Genomic DNA, 19,617 nt, shown 5'->3' with positions numbered 1-19,617 from the left:
CCACCTGCACACCCTGGCTGGTACCCTGAATTATACAGTTTCCCTGAGCTTATAGGATGCATAAAATATATGTTTAATGAAGCAGTTACCAGCCTGTGGATCCAGGAGGCATAAGAAGTGCAGTACAGGATGCATATATGTAATGCCTGTTCACAACAGATTATTTCAGAGCATAAGAGAAGAAGGGATTCATTTCATCCCAGTAATTATCATTAATTTTTACGACTCAGTAGGTGGCATCCCAAAGTGTTCAAAGTAAGTTCCGATGTTATCTGGAGTCTGCTGGGGACATGCAGGTCCTTGTAGCATGTTTAGTGAAGCTGGGCATGCCAAGTAGAGGTGAATCACTTAGTAGCGTAAGCCAGGGTCCTAACCTGCACAATGATGTGTCAGGTGCGGAGCTTAGAAGTCGTGGCTCATATCCCCTTTAGGGGTGCTTGCATCTCCTCATTGACTGTACAGGGATCACAGGATGCTGTGCTTTGTGTTTAGGTGGCCTGGGCAGGATGAGGGCAGTCCTAAGTCCATCTGTGCAGCTCCATGTCTGGCAGGGGGCCTCACACACCAGAGGGTTAAGACGGGTGAAAAATGGAAGTAAAGAGCAGACTTTTTTTGACACTATTTTTATTCCAGTGTGCATCGAATCTTGTTTTTGTAACTTATTAATGATAAATTGATCCCGGGAGATACTAACTCTGTATTTACAGAGTGTTCAGACATGCTGGGGGCTGTTTTAAATGTACCAGCTGCTCAGTGCTGATTTAAGTACACAGATGTTGTTAGCATAACATTCAAATTTGATGCCCTTCTTATCCGCATCCTGCAAATGCACAAACACAACAGCACCAGCAGCACAGCAAATTCCTGCAGGAAAAGCCCTTTCTCCCCCTGGGACCTCCCTGTGGGCTGAACTGGCAGCAAAGAGCAGCTCAATCATTCCTTTGTCCCTCTCTGGGTCTCCTCTTGTGCACAGCTCACCCCAGGGACAAGAAGTGTGGTTCCAGCATGGAAAGGTGCCTGATGGTGGTGATGGGGCTTCTTGCAGATTGTACAGTGAAACCGCATGGGCTCAGGGCTGGATACCCCTTGGGTTATATATGTCATGGAATGGTTTGGGTTGGAAGGGAGCTTAAAGCTCCTCCAGTTCCAACCTCAATCTTTGCTCTGGCAGGTTCAAGCCATTCCCCTTGTCCTGTCCCTACAGGCCCTTGTATAAAGCCCCTTCTGGCTTTCTTGTTGCCCTTTTAGGTATTGGAATGCTGCTAACAGCTGACAATGGAGGTGAGCCTCTACTTGGTTTTGTATCTGTGCACTCCGTTGTGTCTGTGTGGTTATTGCTGCTGAGCTTTCCAGCGTGGGGATGTTTTTCAAGCCTTGCTCTTGCCCTTGCTTTGTATTTTTGAGGCATGAGCTGTAATGGGAAATAACGTTAGTGATCTTTGAACCAAAGGAGCTGGAGATAGAAACAGCAAATTGATGTCTGGCTCCAGGAACTGCATGTTACACAAAGGTGCCTGAATTACAGTTCAGGACTGGAGCACAACAGAACTGAGGCGCTCAGATCCCCAAGCCTGGCGTGCCTCTTTCCTGGCAAGTGCTGATGTTGCTGGAGCTCTGTCCACTGCTGGTGACAGCAGCAGGAGCCTCATTGCAGCTTCTCTGAATCCTCCGGGAATTCTCCTAGGCCTTTGCAGTAATCTTCAAAACTAAAAAAGTTCATTTAAGTTTTCTTCCCTTATCGGGTATTTTAAAGCCTACTTTCTGTGGCTAATCTTGATGAAAATTACAGCCATTATGACCCACTTCCAAAGCGAATGCTATCGCAGGGGATATAAAGCCCTTTCACAAAGGGGCTGTTCTCCCCAGGCAGCAGAGGTGTGAGAAGGCCTTTTAGCTCCTCATTTTCAGCTGTTCATTTCCAGTCCTACCTTGTTTCCCAGAGAAAAAATAATATCTTCTTATTATTTGCATCCTGCCCATGAACAGGAAGTTTATGGAATTTCACCAGGAAATCTCCATTCATTTCAGTTCAGCCTCTAAAGCCACCACACTTCCATGGCTCAGGAGCACATGAGGAACACAGAAAGGGAGGTTCTTTGGTAGCCCCTTGGTAGCCATAAGGAACATCCAGCTACACAGTAAAATACAAAGTAATGACAACAGAACTGGCAATAATTTCAAAGTCAAACTGTTGTCTTGTGCAAGATGAGGGAAATGTCACCAAGAAGGTATCAAAGGCTCAAGGAGGATTTTCGAGGCACGTTGTTACAGAAGTCTTTACCACCCCCTGCAGAGGCAATCAAGACTAATGGGGACATTAGTACAGCAGAGGACTACATATCAGAAGAGTCCCTGGAGCAAATAACACCCAGTAACTAGAGCATCGCTGGCAGCGTGCTCCAAACCACCCCCCTCTGCCACAGAAATGAGTAAAAGGGTCGTAAACAGCAGAGAGAAAATTTTTGCCTGGTGACTGCAAATAAGCACCCAGCAGAGCTGTTAGAAGTTGCTTGCTGGAGAGAAAAATATGATTCTCCCAGTTTTATGAGCTGGGCTCGGTGGCTCTTACTCCTCTCCCATAAATCCAATTTTCACGTAGATTAAAAGGGAAGGCATCACAGGCTCTGCTGAATGATGCCCTGGATTGTCCTGCCTCTGGTGCGTGAGGCACCGCAGCAACCCGCTGCCACGCTCACTTAGGGCTTGGCAGGGCAATGCAATGCTTGCCACTGTGGACACTTGGCTTTACAGCAATGCTTGCTGCTCTGGGCATGAGAAATACCCCAAATACCCTCACAGATGTCCATGCGGGGCCTCGGTTCTGCATCAACACCCACTTGATCATTTATTTAGATGCTGGAAGTTATTTACAAAGAAAAGAAAGGTTATGATAGCATTTAAGCTAAAAAGGGGTGGCTTGGGCGGTATCTGACTCCTCTAGGAGAATGCTCAGAGGTAGAACTGGGTGCAGTCGCCGCAGTGTCCAAGGGTGAGGATGAAAGCAGGTGACCGCATCTCACCGTGTGGCATGTCTCAACAGTTTTGAGAGTGTGTCTTTGTGCTCTGATGGCAGCAGCTCACCAAAGCTTGAGTTCAGCCGCTGTGGTAGAGCTGGAGCTGATGGCTGCACCTTTGGGAACTGCTGCTTGGCAAAAAGCTTTCTCCAGGTGTAGCATCAAACCCTGGTTCCCTTCTCAAACCTCACAGTGTCCTGCCTGGGCTCTCAAATACTCTGATGTTTGCTGATATCGCTCTAAGTGTGAATAACAGAGCTGGAATCTTACTGATTTGCAAGAATTCGGGAATGGTGTGAATCTGAAGCGTGCTGTGCAGGGGAATGTGGTGCCACATAAACTGCTGTGTGCCGTGATTAATGCTGAATGAAAAGAAATGCCACTGACTGCATGTGTTTTGAATAAACAGCACAGGTTAGCTGATGCACGAGAGGTTCTGGGGTGGCTCCTCGCTGTATTTAGAGCATAGGACCAAACCCTGCCCGATGTACATGAGGTACCACAGCAGATGAGGGGCAGCGCCTCGGCCCTTTGGCTGCTGACATCTGCGTGGCTTCCTAATTTTTTGTCCCTTTGGGGCTCTGGGCAATGGGGAGGGTTCTCCACGCGTGCTCCACTGCTGGCCAGTGTGAGAGAGGGCCCTGCAGCCCGCTCCGACAGCACTGCCATCGCTTCCATTTAATCCTCCCCTGGCTCAGCAGCAACAGGGTTGGATTCATCTGTCGTTCCGCATTCCTGGCCCTGCGTGCTGTTGGCCTGCATGCTTGCTGTTAATGATGATTGTGTACCGATTTGTTCTGGCACCGACTGCTGGTCCTCTCTCACGTTTTGCTGGGTGCGAGCGCACCAGGGAGAATGTCCCTGTGCGCTTGTTTTGCCATTTAAAATGCTTTACGGGAGGGCTCAGAAGTCATCCCTATTTTTAATGTGCACATCTACGTGTTGGAATTGACCTTCTCTTACTAATGCGAAGAACAAAATCCCAGGCACGTTAAAGTCCCTGGGTTTGAGGGGTTTCCTATGGCTGCAGCTGAGCCAGGCTTTCACCCAGGATTGCTGTACCCTTGTTCCTAAGCCGTTCCTACAGCCGGTGTCCCTGAGGGACCGGTACCGTCTGCAAATGCAAGCGGGCAGCCGCAGGGCAAGTCACCTTCTGCAGGAGAGCTCTGCAGAGGGACCTGCTGGAGAGCCTGCTGTTCTGTGCCCTCCGGTCCCGAGCTGAATACTAAACATGTTTGCTTAAAGCGGGAGTGAGCTTAAATGCTCTGGACTTGAATCTATGTGAAAAGGGGGAGCTAAAAATAAACCTATAGAGATTCCTGGAAGCAGCTCCGGGCTGTGGGCGGGAGAGATGGGCAGGACGTTGTGGAGATGTCAGCCCTGTTCTCACTCGGCTGCGCTGAACAATTCAAACTCAGAATTTTCCTGAAGCAGAACCCAGCGTTACGAATGGGAGTTCTCAGTCAGAGCATCCCACTTAGGTTTCATCACACCGTGATTTCGTCTGGGTTTTCCTTGGAGCTGCTTTAAACCAGAAGTGAGCAACAGCTTCTAAAACGTAGTCACTTCAAATCAGATGTTTTTGTTCCCCCCAAAAAAGTTAGTGACAGGCTCGTCACAGCTAAACCGCCTCACACCGGTCCCTGCTTTACTGAGCCGAGTTTGCCCAGTAATAGCGGGTTTTTCACAAAAGTGAGTGGTGCACAGAATGCATCAGCAGCTCCGCAGTGCCGCACGTTTCCCATCATTTGCTAGTCCCTGAGGGAGCACCTGCACCACGGACTAGAAATCTTTCCATCAACCCTGTCTGGGGTAAAGGTGTGGGCACAGGTGACGGTGTTCGTGGCACAAGCACGAATCGCTTGTGGGGTCCCTGGCCGGCCCGGGCTGGGCTGTCAGTGGCTCTGCTCAGGACGACTTTATCCAGGTAATAATTCCAGTCGGATGCTGACAACTGGAATCAAACCTGTGCGGGGGCACTTGCAGAAGGGCGTGTTTTATCGCGGTGCCATAGAGAAGGCACAGTGCATCTATAAATGTTTTATGCTGCCCGGATTGCAGTTCAGTGCAGAGATTAAAAGAGCAGTGCAGAGCTGAACCCGCTGTGGCCATGCCGCGGTTCCCCTCGCCTGCTGCTTCCCTTTCCATCCAGCCCCAGAGCTGTCACCAGCCCCTTTCCCCCCTGAGCAGATTTAACCCTGTTTCTCTCTATCATCTTCTCTCTCTTGCTATTAGGACCTAGGCTGTTTCCCTGCTAATTGCACCACCTTACGTGACAAAGGTGTCTTCATAACCCCAGCAAAAGCTGCTTATTACTTGACACGGCGATTTCCAATCTGTTGTCAGAATAGTTCCTGGCATCCTGAGCGCAAGGCACTGACAGCTGGATAGCTTCATGCAAGTTTAATGAAGCGCAAGGTAAGTGGAAATACAATACAGAGAGGGGGTCAGCAAAACCGGTTAATTAAATAAGATGGAATAACTTGAATTTCCGAAAGGGAGTGTTATCGCTCTGGAAACGCACCCAAATGCCAGTTTAACCGAGGAGTGACACCGGAGCTGGCATTTCGGTGCATCTCCAGGAAGATCAAAGTCTCGCCTAGGCTGTGACAGGAAACATTCCATTGCAGATGAGGCAGTCCCTGTGTGCTGCGTGGAGCTGGGATGTGTGGATCACAGATAAAGCTGAGGGGTTTGTAGGAGAGACCCTGCAGCCTCCCCTGCCTCCATGTTCCGCTGCTTCGCCGAAGGGGTTAATTTGTTTTCACACTGTTGTTCTCAGGAGTTATGGGCTGACTCCTGCCAGCTGAGTGAAAAAGGGATTTAATTTTGCAGCTAAAGCGTGGCAGATGTGTGTGTGGGAGGGCCGGGGGGGGAGCAGGGGGAATGTTGTTGTTTTTGAGGTGACCAAAATCTGGTCACCGGATTGCAGCTAACCTGATTCCAGCCCGTGAGCTGGTGGGGGCTGGCACAGAGCTGTGGTTGCGGCAGGGACACGATGCGCAGCCAGGCGGAGATGATGGGGTCCCGCAGCTTTGGGGCTGCGTGGGGCAGAGAAACATGGAATCCCAGCCTGGTTTGGGTTGAAGGGACCTTAAAGCTCCTCCAGCTCCAACCCCTGCCATGGGCAGGGACCCCTTCCACTGGAGCAGCTTGCTCCAAGCCCCTGTGTCCAACCTGGCCTTGAGCACTGCCAGGGATGGGGCAGCCACAGCTTCTCTGGGCACCCTGTGCCAGCGCCTCAGCACCCTCACAGGGAAGAGCTTCTGCCTCAGAGCTCATCTCAGCCTCCCCTTGGGCAGGTTCAAGCCATTCCCCTTGTCCTGTCCCTACAGGTCCTTGTCCCAAGCCCCTCTCCAGGTTTCTTGTAGGGCCCTATAGCGTAATATCTCATGTTGATCAAAAGCCTATGATAACAGAACAGTGTAGCCTGTTATTCATAATTAGTCCTTTCTTGAACTGGGGAGGCTGAAGGTGTCCAGAAGAGCAGCTCTAGCTCTGGATGAGCGAGCCATCCCAATTCACAGCACAGCAGGATCCAGAGCTGGTCACTGAGGGCCAGCTCTGTCCTGCTGCTGCCTTTCCTACACAAACATTGCACCAGGTTAATGCGCACCAGCCCCTCCTGCTCCCATCATGTTTTTCAAGCAGCCGGTGCTGTCCTCCTCCTCCGGGAATGGCAGGCAGCAGGGAACTCCAAGGAAATGCAGGTCACAGTTTCTCTATGGGTTTGTAACGCTCACCCAGGAACCTACATTTCAGTGTTACTGGTAACAGCTGATTAGCAGAAAGAAGAAACCAGTGATCAAGGCTCTGGCAGTGAAAGAAACGTGACATACTTTGAATTATTCTGCAGAGAACGCAGCCTTCAAAAACATCGTTTTCCTTTACGCTTGGAAATTACAGTGTCTGCTTTTGAGTTAGTGGATGAGGGAACAAGAAGCAGCATTTGTGTGATGACAGAAAGAGACGTTTCTCTACAACGTACAAATGAAAATTCATTACAAACATAATGCAGGAACAAGGAATGCAAATGTGCAGACACGGGTAAATGGCTAATAAATTCAACAAAGAGAAAGAAAAGTGTGTAGTTAGGTTTAATACCTGTTTGTACCTGTGACGCTTTTCAAAGTCTCCATAGGTTTGTTTGGAGTCATGCACTGCAAATACATGGTACCAACCGTGGTACCACCCCATGAGTGGGCTCTACCCTCATGTGTCAGTGTGTGCTCTATGAACATCCTGACCACGATGCTCCACGCTGGGGCAGCTCCGGTAGGTCCTTTCCATGTGTCTCAGGGGTGCCAGGGTTGGAAAGGTATTTTGGTTTTTGCTTTAAATCAGAACAGGAGCTGCTTTTGCATCCCTGTGATGTAAAAACTTGCCCCTTGGAGGAGGCTTTTCTTTCTGCCCCTTTTACCTTCTCTGGTTTTGCAAATTAAAAGAAATTTTCCCATCGGATTCAATTTCTATTTCAAATAAATAGCGTTTATGCTGGGGAAAAACTCTCCAAACTGCCCAGAAATTGAGCAGTAAATCAATGGCAGCTTCAGGGATGCCGGGAAACTGAAATGAAGTCATGGGCTGATGGGAAGCTTTTTAGAATGACACAAGCTGAACCTTTTCAGCTCAGTCTCCAGATACCTGTCCCCTGTCCCAAGGAGCTGATCCTTCCTGGCTGGCTCAGAGACTCCGCACGCCTCCACGAGAAGGCAGCTCTGTGTTGTACACCCAGGCTACCCAACACAAGAGGTGTTTAAGCACGCTCCAGGTATAATCCCACTGCTGGCTTGTCTCTGTGCCCGATACCGAGCGTTTGCTTACCTGCCTGGGTTGAGCCAGGAGAAACCCCTCCTTCTGCTGGTTCACGGGTACTATAATTATGTAGAAACAGAACATGTGGAAAACAGCTTTTAGGTGCTCCGAGAGCCAGCTTCCAGCCCCAGGAAAACTAAGTATTTGGGGCTGAAGATACACAAGGAGATCCACCGCTGGTAATCGGGGGTAATGAAGCGTTAGGAAGGCTCCAGCTGCTCAGTGCACAGACCTGCCCGGTGCTGGAGGAGCGAGGTGTGCCCAAGGCACAGCAGCTTTGCTCTGCCTCCTTGTCTTTTTCTGGCTCTACCTTGCAGCACTTGCGGGCAGATGAGAGGGGGGAACTGACAAAGGGATTTGCCTCTCGGTTTGATGGCTGTGGTGTTACGTGTGGGTTTCCCCATGCAGAAAGCACTGCAATTTATCTCCTGGATTTTTAGGGTAAAAGGACCATTGAGCAGAGATTAACCATCCTGGAGTGCTAACGCTGCATGAAAAGACATCGGTATCTTTGGCAAGTGCTGCTTGCTGTCACCAGCAACCTGCTATGTGACTGTATTTATTTTGGTTAAATGAGGGGTGTATTTCCATGCCATGCGTTTTGTGAGTGTTAACCAGAGGAGTGGGATATTCTTCAGGGGACGCAGGGGCTGTTGCCTGGTTTGTCTGTCTCTTTAACATGTACTGCTCATCACTCCACTTTTTCATGTTGAAGCTTCTTTGGAGCGGCTGGCACCCTGTGAGTGTAGGTCAGGCAGCAACAGAAACACAGGTTCCCTGAAGTACCTCACTTAGGAGCAGGATATGGAAATGATCCAATTAATCATCTGCGATTTCTTGCAAGCACATTAGAATAAGATCACAGTGTTCATGCTTAAAGTTGTTGAATAGTCTCGGTGCTGTCACAGCCTGACTCTCCTGTACCTGGTGGTTCATGCTCAGACTTCTTTTGTTCCCAGTCCCATCAGCCAATTAATCCTTCTTCCTTACACTACCCTGAAATGTCATCTTCTGCACGGGTTCGACATGTCTGTTTTGTGATTAATCTGCCTCTTGCCTGAGCTCTGAGCCCATTTAAAAAGCCTCTGCAGCCTGGGACTTCCTACAAGGTTTTTCCATTTCCTTTTCTTATTTACTGTAGAAAATTGCTGATGGAAGAAAAAAAAGGTTCCCCTTTCACTCATGGAAAATACATCAGAAGCTGAATACAGCTTCAAGGAGTAGCTGAGGTCCATCTGGCTAAAACAGGAAGGCAGAAACAAAGCAGAGAAGATGAGAGTGAGAACATCTGGAATCTGGTCCCAAGATATCCATGTAACAGGCCGCAGTACTGAGCTGCCTAATCCACCACGATCAGGTTCTCCCTGGTGCATGGGGGCCCTTGTGGAAAAGGAGGGATGGAGAAAGGGAATTATGCAGAATATGAGCTGATGTCAGGTTACCACTGACATACCCGTTTCCCACAGTGTCTTCTCTCCTCCCTCCCTGACTCGGGTTTTTCTGAACCGCTCTCACCGGTGCCTTGCTGCAAAGCTCCAGCGCTTCATGATGAAACGGGGTCCGCTCTTTCTGGGGTCAGCGGGCGCTGGAGGGAGTTTCCGTGGAGCTCAGCCTGGCTCTGTGACCTTGGCAAGTCCCTTCATGCTTCTCTGTCCTTCGCCTGCGAGAGGCCGGTCCCACCGAGCTCCCTCCTGCTCTGGCTGCCGGAGCCCTCGGGGTGCGGGCACTGCAGTGATGTATTAGAGAAAAGCACTATGATTTATATACAAGTTTTCTGCACTGAAGTACTTGGAGGTGACTTAAAAAGCAAATGCCTTAATGTTTGTATGGTTGGGTGTGTTTACTGCTGTATCACAGCAGGATCTCATGGAGTAACAGCTACAGAACCACTGTCGGCTTATCTGACATGTTTTGTGGCTCTTCTCTATTTTCCTCTTGTATCTGCAACTCCTGAGCTGTGCCAGCCTCGTTTAGGAGCACCTGAAGCCCAGCATGGTGTGCAGGCCTGTGCCAGGTCAGAGAGACAGGACAGTGCTGCCCGGGGAGGCTTGTTTCACATTCCACGGCAGAATTCAATCTGGATGCCCTGTGGGAAGGAAGGTTTCGGGATCAGGTGAAACGCGGTAGCTCGCTTTTGAGCCCTGGGAGTTTTCAGTTGGGCAGAGCTCAATGGATTGCCCTTTACCCCAAAGTGTAATTTCTCTGTTACAGAAGAGTAGCATTTGTATGAGCTGTAACCTGGGTAGCCCCCGCGTGGGCTCTGACCGGTAACAGTGTTGTGGGGTATGAAGGCAGCAATAAATTCTGTATTGACACTGAGCAAAATTCAACTTCTGCCGCATTTCCTCTGTGTAGGAAGGCATTTACTGCAAGGTGATATGCTGGCAATTCTCAACAATTCAAGTAGCCAACAGCACTTCTAGATCCAGGCACATGTACTTAGACCTGCACCCCTTCCTGAGATCCCCTCTTCAGCTCAGGTACCCTTCTCCTCTTCAGGAGGATGTGATGCACATAGATTATGAAGCTTTACCTTCTCCAGCCCGTAATGAGGTTACCTCTGCCTTTACCCCGGAGTGCCAATTAAAGGAGAAGCCCATGCAACACTACAAAAGAGCATGAAGGTAAACACTGGAGACTTGTCAGGAGCGGTCCCGTTCTGTGCCACCCCACTCACCGGCGTGACAGCCCCTGCGAGCTGCAGGCAATTGAAGCAGGTGCCGTATTAATATTTATAAGCCCTCACTAAAATCCTACGTGATCAGCTCATGAGAGATGCTGCGTGCGGAGCACTTGCTGTGACCTGGCTCTCCAGTGCCCTCCCTTCTCCCGTGCTTCTTGCGCACATTATGCACATTGCCAGCGGAATTTCGCATTATTCATAACTTGCTTTTTATATCTCAAAGAGATGTCAGTGTCCCTGTTCCCCACTCTTTTGGCCAGGGAGCCTCTCAGAAAAGGGGCCTCTGCTCAAACAGGCTGGAAATTAATAACCAGAGCAGCAGGTCTGTGTGCATCGGCCGGGGGCTCGCATTATGCCACAGTGCATGTGGGAATCGACACTGCTGGTGCCAGGAGGGAGGAAACGCCATTGCCCCCGTGTGCTTCTACCATTCTTAGGGTTTCCATGAGTGACACCAGTGGGAGTGTTTGTGAGCAAATCCAGCCAGGACAAGACCCCTCCGCCTGGCACAGCCGCAGCTCCCGGCTCCATCTGACATTCTGCTGCTGTAGCAGCCTGTAAGCAGGCACCAGTTCTTTCCAGCATGTATTCCTGGGCTGTTAGCTGCCTGTGAGCTGTGTAATTGAGACAGAGCAGATTATGTGTACACACGAGACATTGCCTCGTGTCCTCGCCTTCTGCCGGAGCCGCTGGCACGTGTCCTGTTGGCACATGTCCCGTGGCCACGGCCACCTCATCCCACAGCGTTGCTTGGTCATTGATGCTGGCATCACTCAGTATTATTTCTGCAGCTGGGGCCGAACGGGCATAAAGACAGGAGAGTAATGAAAGGTGAATATTGAAATGGCTTTTCACATGAATTCCCACCAAACTTTGTGAGGAATGATGGATAGCTTTATGAATAGGTGGCAATAAACCAAACACTCATTTAGTAGGAAACAGCAGAGCCAGGTGAGCCTGAATTCCCTGGCTCCCTTTCACTGAAATGCCAATGATCCAAGTATTTTAATTGCGTTTTTTCCACTGGCAGACTCAGAAAAGGAAACCGAAAGGAGCCACTGTGAAGTCTCAGCTGATCTCTCGAGAGCGCGGGGACAAAATACTTCCGAGGCAGCCCTGCAGTGTCTCGCACGCTGTGCTGCAGGACTGGAGGGTCTGCTCAGAGGGGAGCTGCCATCCCGCAGCACCCGCTCACACCATGGGGGGGAATGTTGTTTTCTCATTGCAGCGTCAGTAAAACAGAATAGAACAGGAATGGGAAGCCTGGGGACAGATGGACGGGAGCATTGAGAAGCATCCATTTCAGGGGCGCGGATGTGTGACAGTGTCTTGGATATGTGCTGAGACCTTTTCCAATCAATTATTTTGTGGCAGTAGGACTGAAGTGCCTAAACACAGGTGTGCCTGCAGCTCACCGCGTGCAATGATGCCTTCTGGTCAGCCATGGGCCAGAAAATGGAGTTAAAATAACAGTGCTGGCAGAGCAGTGCTTTCCAAATGGTTGCTTGAGCATTTAAACAATTGGGTCTAGGAATTCCTGCAGGGAATGGCATGCCAGGGGCCTGGGAAAAGCTGCTCAAAACATTATGAAAACAGGAAAACTCCATTGCAGTACAAACGGATGTGGTTGATAACCTCCTTTGACATGTCAGCAATGAAAGGAGCAGTTCCAGCGCAGGAACACGGAGCGTTTCACCAGCCGGTTGGGTGGGCAAGTAATGCTGATTTGTTTTGTTGGCTCGCTCAGTTTCTGGCCCTTGTTCCATTCCTGTCACTTCGTGGTGACAGTAAACACGCCAGGAGCCGGCTGCAGGATGAGGCCCCAGGTCCTCCTCTGCTCCTCAGGGCATCGTTACTGCACTGACCAGAGCCCCAAGTCCCTCAGCTCAGGAAGAATAAGGCTTCCCATAGCAGACTTGTGCTTAAAGACTTCCTCACACCAGTAGAAACTGGTGCTGGTGGTGAGATCTCACCAGGTATACATCCCAGGAAAGGCATCGTATGGGCAAAAGGAAACTCTTTCTTGGAACGTGCTCAGGGAAGTGAATGCAAGGGGTGCAAATTAAGCTAAACTGGCACTGAAATCTATTTTGAGTCTCCTAAATGAAGGTAAATTGAAGCAAGGTCCCTTTGATTCTGAAACCATTTTAGAGCTGTAATGATTCAGCTAATTGTTTTGCCTGATTGATAATGCATAATTCAGTGTGAATTTAAACTCCACAGAGCTCAGGTACTTTTTGTGTGTGACATTTTAGTTCTTTGCACTCGGGGAGGCATCACACGGCTGCAGGGAGGCAGAGAGCCAGCGGGAGAGCACCCCGCTGCAGGGTCTGCAGCAGACCTCGACTCAGGAGTCTCTTCAAACCCGTTTTGATTCCTTACATTTCGATGCTCTGAGCTCTGGGCAATACTGCAGGGGTCTGCAGCGGGGGGGGGTCCCATGTGCTGCTGGTGATGCCCCCTGCAAGGGAGGTGGGCCCGGTCTGTCCATGCACAGACCGCAGCGCTGGGAGTGAGACTCAGGCTGACGATGATGGGGGCCCTGGCACAGCATGGGGCAGGCCATGGTGTGTCCTGCCGTGACCCTGCTGCTGGGAAGGGAGACGCTGCTGCCAGCCTCCCCCTGCTTAGCAATGGGACTGAGGCAAAGGCTTTTGCCATTAAATAACTCTCTTTACATCCTCAAATCCATCGCATTTAGAAATATCTGTTCTCTGTCCACTTCATTTTAAAAACCTTGGCGAGTTGTTTGCTTATCACAGGGGAGCACTGTGCTTACGGGAACAGGGGTTTGTCTGCACTCAGTTTACTCTTACAGGCTTTAGTGTATTCTTGTCCACCTGGCACTGCACACCGTTACTGGCTTACATCAAATACTCCAGAACAGTCTTTGGGATGTAATTGTGCTTGTCTTTTCTCCCACAGATGCTTACTGGCAGCAACAGCAAGAAAGATTTCTCCCTACATAAAACCAAAGGAGAGGTGAGCGGATTTGTTCTGCCAGCGTGGTGATAACCCACGAGAAACCGAGCTCCATCTGCCAGCCCCGGCAAGGCAGATCTCCACCAGCTTTCACATCTGAAGCTGAGACCAGCAGCATCGCTGCACTATGTGGGCAGGGATGAGCCAGGGAGACATTTCCCAGCATGGGGAGAGCAATTCTCTTCCTTTCTCAGGCATTTTTTTAAGTATTAGCAACCATGGTAACTGGAGCAGAAGTGTAACCAGTCCGTGGTGCTTTCGGCTTGACACAATTATCTCTGCAGAACAGCCATGTTAAAAATAAACAGGACTTGCACCAGATTCCTCAGCACCTCGCTCCGTGCCATATGGGAGACCTGCCGAAAGCTGGGTGCAGTTTGGACCAGTGCATTGCATGCTGAGGCCCATGCGGTGGGTTGGTGTTGATGGCATGTCTGCCCACTGCCATCATTCCTCATTGACCTGCATCTGGGGAAGAAGAGGACGACCTTGGCAGTGCTTCCATGTCCACTGGTGTGGAGCCTGCCAGAGCAGGAGAGGGCTTCAGGGTGGTTGTGCCCTTCTTCAATGAGGAGACATCAGGATCTGGGGGCAATGGGGCAGCAGAAGCCTCCATGTGCCTGTGGGGAGGTAAGAGCTGTGTGTGTGTGAGGTGGGCACCCTCCTTTAGGACTGTTCTGTGGCAGCACAAAGTTGGTTGAAGTTAAGCCCAGTGTAATGAAGGCTCTGGGCACGGTTTTGTCCACTTCAGCCCTGCAGCTTTGGCTCTGCAGTCCAGCACACACAGGGTATCTGGCTGGTAAGCTCTGTGCAGACTGAAGTACCTCGTGATCTTTTAATGGTTACTTCTGGTTTTATTTCATTCTTATGTTATTTAGAGAGTTCCTTAACGTGCACTGAAGTTATTGGTGCCCCAATACATTTGCCTCAGCACAGCTGGGTTTCCATTCAGGATAGATTTGAAGAACATAGGTCCTGTTTTAGCAGGAATTACTGTATTTCATATGGCTTATGTACTGCCATACTAAAACACCTGGGATCAATGTTTGCTCTTATAACTGCTGCCCTACATCAGTAATAATTCAGATTTGAATGACGAGAGTGCATCATCCATTAGCAGTACAGCAAACCTTGGATTAACAAGAGTCTTGCTTTGGAAATCCTAGGTGAGAGTAATTGAGGGTGCACAGATCGCAAGTTGTGCCTTAAAATAATTGCTATAAAAAGTTTAGGAAGAAAAAAGGATTTGGATATGTCATTTTGTCAATGAATATATTGTGATTAAAAACTCAGAATAGTTTGGATTTGATATCTCTGCTTCACATCAGTACATATCGTACAAAGACATGACAGAAAATGGGGAAAAATCCTTATCAAATTGGTCTTGTCTGAAACCAGCCATTCATCACCAGCTTGTGCATTTCAAGCTGCATTCACACTCAGTGCTGCACATGCAATACAAGCCCAACGTGCTTTTCGCAGTTGTAGCATCGTGATCATTTCCTCCTCCACCTTCAGCGGATGAGTGGGATTGGAAAGATCCATGTCAAATACTCCCCCAGTTTTGTTCACAAGCGCCGCACACTGGGCTCCTGTGCTTTGTCAGGAACAGGTCACCGAGACGTTCAGAAAACACAAAATAACACAGCTCAAATAGCTACCCAGCGGCTGAGCCCCATGCCCAAGCACACAGAAGCTCCCTGCATTTGCACAAAGTGGGTGAGGTCACCCCGAGTGCCTGCGGAGGGATGGAGGCAAGAGTCTCTCGTGTGCCACACCGCTCCTTGTCCGAGTGGCAACTAAATCATCAAGGAAAGCACGTGGAAGGAGGGAAGAGCGTTTGTGCTGGGCTCTATCCCAGCGTTACAGGAAGTACGCTGGTTTTCCCCTGCCTTTTTGTGGAGAGCAAAGGACAGGCAGAGATTGCAGGCTCTTAACCAGTAAAGATTTTTGTAAGAGTCATTTCCACAAATGTCTTACATCCCGTATATAGATCTTGAGCCTATGCTTTTAATGGCCTGACAAATGTACAATAACCCCAGATGACTGTTACTTCGTTGCTTGGCTATACAGATAAGAGGAATGCTTTCCTTTGATTGAGATCTTAAATCAATTGTTCCTTTACCCAGTGTCTAGTGGTTATTATCCACAGAGAAGATAAAGTTCAGATGGTAAATTGTTAATATTGTAAGAAAAATGTCTGTTGTGTCCTGCTTAAAGTTTCCTGTCTGGATGAAATACTTTCTCCTATAATATTTAAGATTGTGAGTAATCCATCAGAGCGCAGACTTGATCAGCGGCTGCATTCGCTTGCTCTGTGCCTGCTCTGCCGGCTCTTCACAGGGTGGTTCTGTGGAGCCTGCCCGCACCCTGCACTCCGCAGGAGCAGAGCCTGGATCCCCACGGCTCCCCACTCTGCTCTGTTGTGTCTGGGGTGGCTGCTGGACCACCGGACCCTTTGCTCTTGAGCCACCAGCACTTTGAAAGTGAAGTCCCTAAGATGCTTTCTGGGATTATTCATTGCCTTTTCAAGTGCCATGACTACAGTAATAAATGGAAACCGTTTGGATGTTCTTCCTTTATATCCTTATGTTACCAAAGATACCAGATTTCCTCTCAAGCACTCAAAATACGTAGTCTCACATTCGCTTCCCAAATGAGCAACAACTGTAATTCCTCACCTACTCATCCCTGATTTAGGTTGGGTCATAATATTTCATACCAATTTGCTGTTGAATCTTCACCTTGTGCCATTGAGAGGAGTAGTTCTGTCATTTTCTGATCGTGACTCATGTCGCACCTTATGAACTTTAACTAGTCTCAGGGTCATTCTCGTAGACAAATTGCTTTAGGCTGCTCAGCCTTGGGAAGATGTATATACTGTATGGAATGTATCCTAAGAATAAACCAATCTCCCTATTAAAATGTCTGCTCTATCACTACCAGATTAAATACTTGTCTTTTGACCAGTTCATTCGAGTCCTTGAGAAGCAGTGACTTAGCAAAAAGTATGGAAATCTACTCCGTGGAAAGCTACCTGTTAGAAAGGTGCATAATTCATGTGAATGTATAGAACTAATTCTGACACACTTCTATTTGCATTTTGGTTTTGTGTTTCAGATCTGACAGGGATCACCAAGGAAACTGAGAAACGCTGGTGGCTCCTCGCATCTCATAGTATGAGTTAGGTGCTCCTGGCTGGGGGCAGTGCACTTCACCTGGGTCAAGGACGAGAAGCATCAAGTGGTCCCAGGTAATGCCTTTCCTACTTGTCTCTCTTTTGGGTTTAAAGCCTCTCAAGCCCTCACTGTGCTCTCGGACCACTGTTGTTGAAAGGTGACCTGTACCTCAACCAGCGTGGGACTGAAGGAGGCAGAGCTGGAACCTCAGTGGCTTTTCCTGGCCAAGAGACAGGCGCAGGTACAGATGGCATCAAGCAAATGGGACTCTGGACCAGCTGATACCTTTGGGTGCTGCCACAGCAGATGCTGATGGCTAAACTCTGTTGGTTTGTTTGTGCTCCTACACGCTGAGTCTGAGCCTGCACAGGTACTGTCTGTCCTCTGTTGTGGTAAGCAGCTAGAGCAAGTGCTACACCCCGAGCCTAAAATGTGGCAGCTGAGCTAATTAAAGCGAGCCGTAGTTTCATCCGAATCAATAGGAAAACTGAAGGAAAGCTCACACACCAGGATTTGACCCCAAATCTGGTAAGGAAGCAACAAAGTGAAAAAAATCTGCCTTAGTAGCCCCCGGTTACTGCAGCCATGGAGCCTGGTCCCATGGCAAAGCGAGACCCACATGTACGGGCTGGATCGCTACCCTCGAGTGCTGCTGTTGGTTCAGACTCAAGGACTTTGCATAAAGGAGAAGCCCGACTGCCCTCACAAACCCATTTCATTCCCGTCTCCTTAACCCAGAATTTGTGGCAGTGTCGGCTGCTGCTGTTGTGACAGATGCTGGAAGAGGCTGGCAATATTTCTGGTGCTAAAAGCGGTGCTGCTTTGTTGACAAACTGTTAAGAAAAAGATTTACTGTTATGGGGCTGTTTCCCCTCAGGGTCACGTTCTAGAGGGAATAACTTCAGCTCTGTCAGTTGAGGCCATGTGGGGGCACCACTCAAGGGAACACACAGAGACAGGCGCCCTCGGGCAAGGACAATGTCGTGCACATCACACAAGAATGTCAAAGCAGCGGCTTGTCCAGAGATGAATATATCATAGAATCAGAGCATAGTTAGGGTTGGAAAGGACCTTAAGATCATCAAGTTCCACCCCCCTGCCATGGGCAGGGACACCACACTAAACCATGTCACCCCAATATGAAATGAGGTCTCCTCATTTGTCCGCCACAGAAGCAAAGGGTGGTTTTCGTCCCACTCTTGATGTGCTCATGATGAACCATGCGTGTTTAATGTGTGGCCAGGGTAAACGTCTGGGTAAGGGGCACTTCGTGGACATCCCGATGATCTCCTCTTCCCTGCCCCATCTCCAAGCCGCCTCTGGGGTTTTTTGGTGTGGCACTTGGAGGCTTACGCTGCGCCGTTTGTGCTTTTCTTGCTTTGGGAATAAATAGATGGCGGTGTCAATCCAGGACATCCCACCAGCGCTGACTGCCATGGCTTTGCTTCTCCAAAGACACTTTGGGGATTTTATACGATCTTTTCGACCGTCATCAAGAATCATGGAGCTATGCAGCTCCATTAAAGCTTTGCAAATATTCAACTACAATAAGTGTCTCCTGCCTCTACTGCATTCTGTGGGTGTTTTTTTGCTATTGACAGGAATCAATAGTAGCATATATGAGGAAACAGATAAATATATATCTAGCTAATGAGAGGTAAATGGCTCTTCGGAGCAAGTTGGCCTCATAAATTTCCCCTTGTTCTGCATTTTCTTATATTCTGAATAGACATTCAGCTCTGCGCGTTATCCCACTCACCTTGAGTGCGCCTGAAGCCTCCAGCCTCTCTTCAGTGTGTTTTCAGTGTTCTGCAATGTCAGATGTTGCTTACAGCTGTAACGGGAATTATCTTTTGTACTTCTTTAAAGTAAAAGCAATTTCGAGCATTTACATCTGCAAAACAGTAGCTCCTTGTGGAGTCCAACACCCAAGAGGTGCTTGTTTTTATACACTGTTGGGCTACATCAAAGGCAGCATTGTTGAGTAGTTAATGATCGCCTCTTATGTCAGTTCTTAAATGGTTTGTGTAGTGTCTTTATTATTCATACCAATCTGTCTTTCAGATCATCTTCCATAGACACTCCAGATTAAATTTTCTTCATTATCATTATAGAACTAGATGAATAAGTGGCACATCTGTTCATGAAGTGGTTTATTATCTGTTCTGATGAGGTTTTGGATGAATAGTGGGATGACTTAAATATGGAGCAGAGAAACACGTACAGGTTCATGCATAATCCTGAATTCATAACCAGTAGTGCTAAGTTGAGGCATCTGATTTTTACACAGAAGAGGTAATTATTAATTAATGATCTGGGCCAATTTGTCACAAGGGCCAACTTAATGAAGGGACGAGACAGAAAACAAACCTGCGTGTGAGACACTGCTAATGAAGACCCATGCATTGTTTAACTGGTTCCTGCTCCACCACTGCGAAGGAAAACTATAAATACTGTAAACTATAAACACGTCATTTTCACCATGTAAAACCAAACTGCACCAATAAATTTATTTATCCGGAAGTTATTTCCTAATTTCTTACAGCTGCATCCTTTCCAAAGGAGGACGTGGATCATTTGTCTGTCAGAGACAAAAAGGCCAGATTTTCCACATCCGGATGGTGCTGGTTTCCATGAACCAAACGGCAGCCCCCACTGCTGCACCATCCCCTTCACTGTCAGGTCTGGTTGTCCCATGGGGAGACAGAGCCCTTGGAGGCAGCCGAGGCAGCCGAGCAGGTCAAGGCTCCCTCTTGCAGGGGCTGTTTTTCTCTTCCATGCCTCGAATGTTCCTTGAAGCCCCCGGGAAGGTGCCTCAGTCCCTGCTGGGTGGGATGGGAGCAGAGGGAACACTGGAGCAGAACATTCCTGCCCCACTTGGGTGCACCGAGCACTGCTCCATGCCCAGAATGTTCGATGAGGCACTTTATTGCCCCCCTGCAGA

The 19,617-nt window shown here is 48.9% G+C and overlaps 1 long non-coding RNA gene across 12 annotated transcripts in view; it reads left to right on the top strand.

The window, feature by feature from the left end:
* Positions 1-19,196, top strand: part of LOC136019784 (uncharacterized) — an 81,932-nt gene extending 62,736 nt beyond the window's left edge. For 10 of the 12 annotated variants that reach the window (XR_010615040.1, XR_010615041.1, XR_010615038.1 and 7 more), the window contains 4 exons: positions 5,250-5,432; positions 13,438-14,124; positions 16,615-16,747; positions 16,831-19,196. This is a non-coding gene — a long non-coding RNA (uncharacterized LOC136019784). The remainder of the gene's footprint in view (positions 1-5,249; positions 5,433-13,437; positions 14,125-16,614; positions 16,748-16,830) is intronic. The other 2 variants (XR_010615047.1, XR_010615046.1) reach the window with 2 other exon arrangements.
* Positions 19,197-19,617: the final 421 nt, after the last annotated feature.

The sequence above is a fragment of the Lathamus discolor genome, chromosome 10 (genome assembly GCF_037157495.1).
Source record: "Lathamus discolor isolate bLatDis1 chromosome 10, bLatDis1.hap1, whole genome shotgun sequence".
Lineage (NCBI taxonomy): Eukaryota > Metazoa > Chordata > Aves > Psittaciformes > Psittacidae > Lathamus > Lathamus discolor.
The sequence above is the reverse complement of the archived record's forward strand: the minus strand, read 5'-3'. Positions and strand labels throughout refer to the sequence as shown.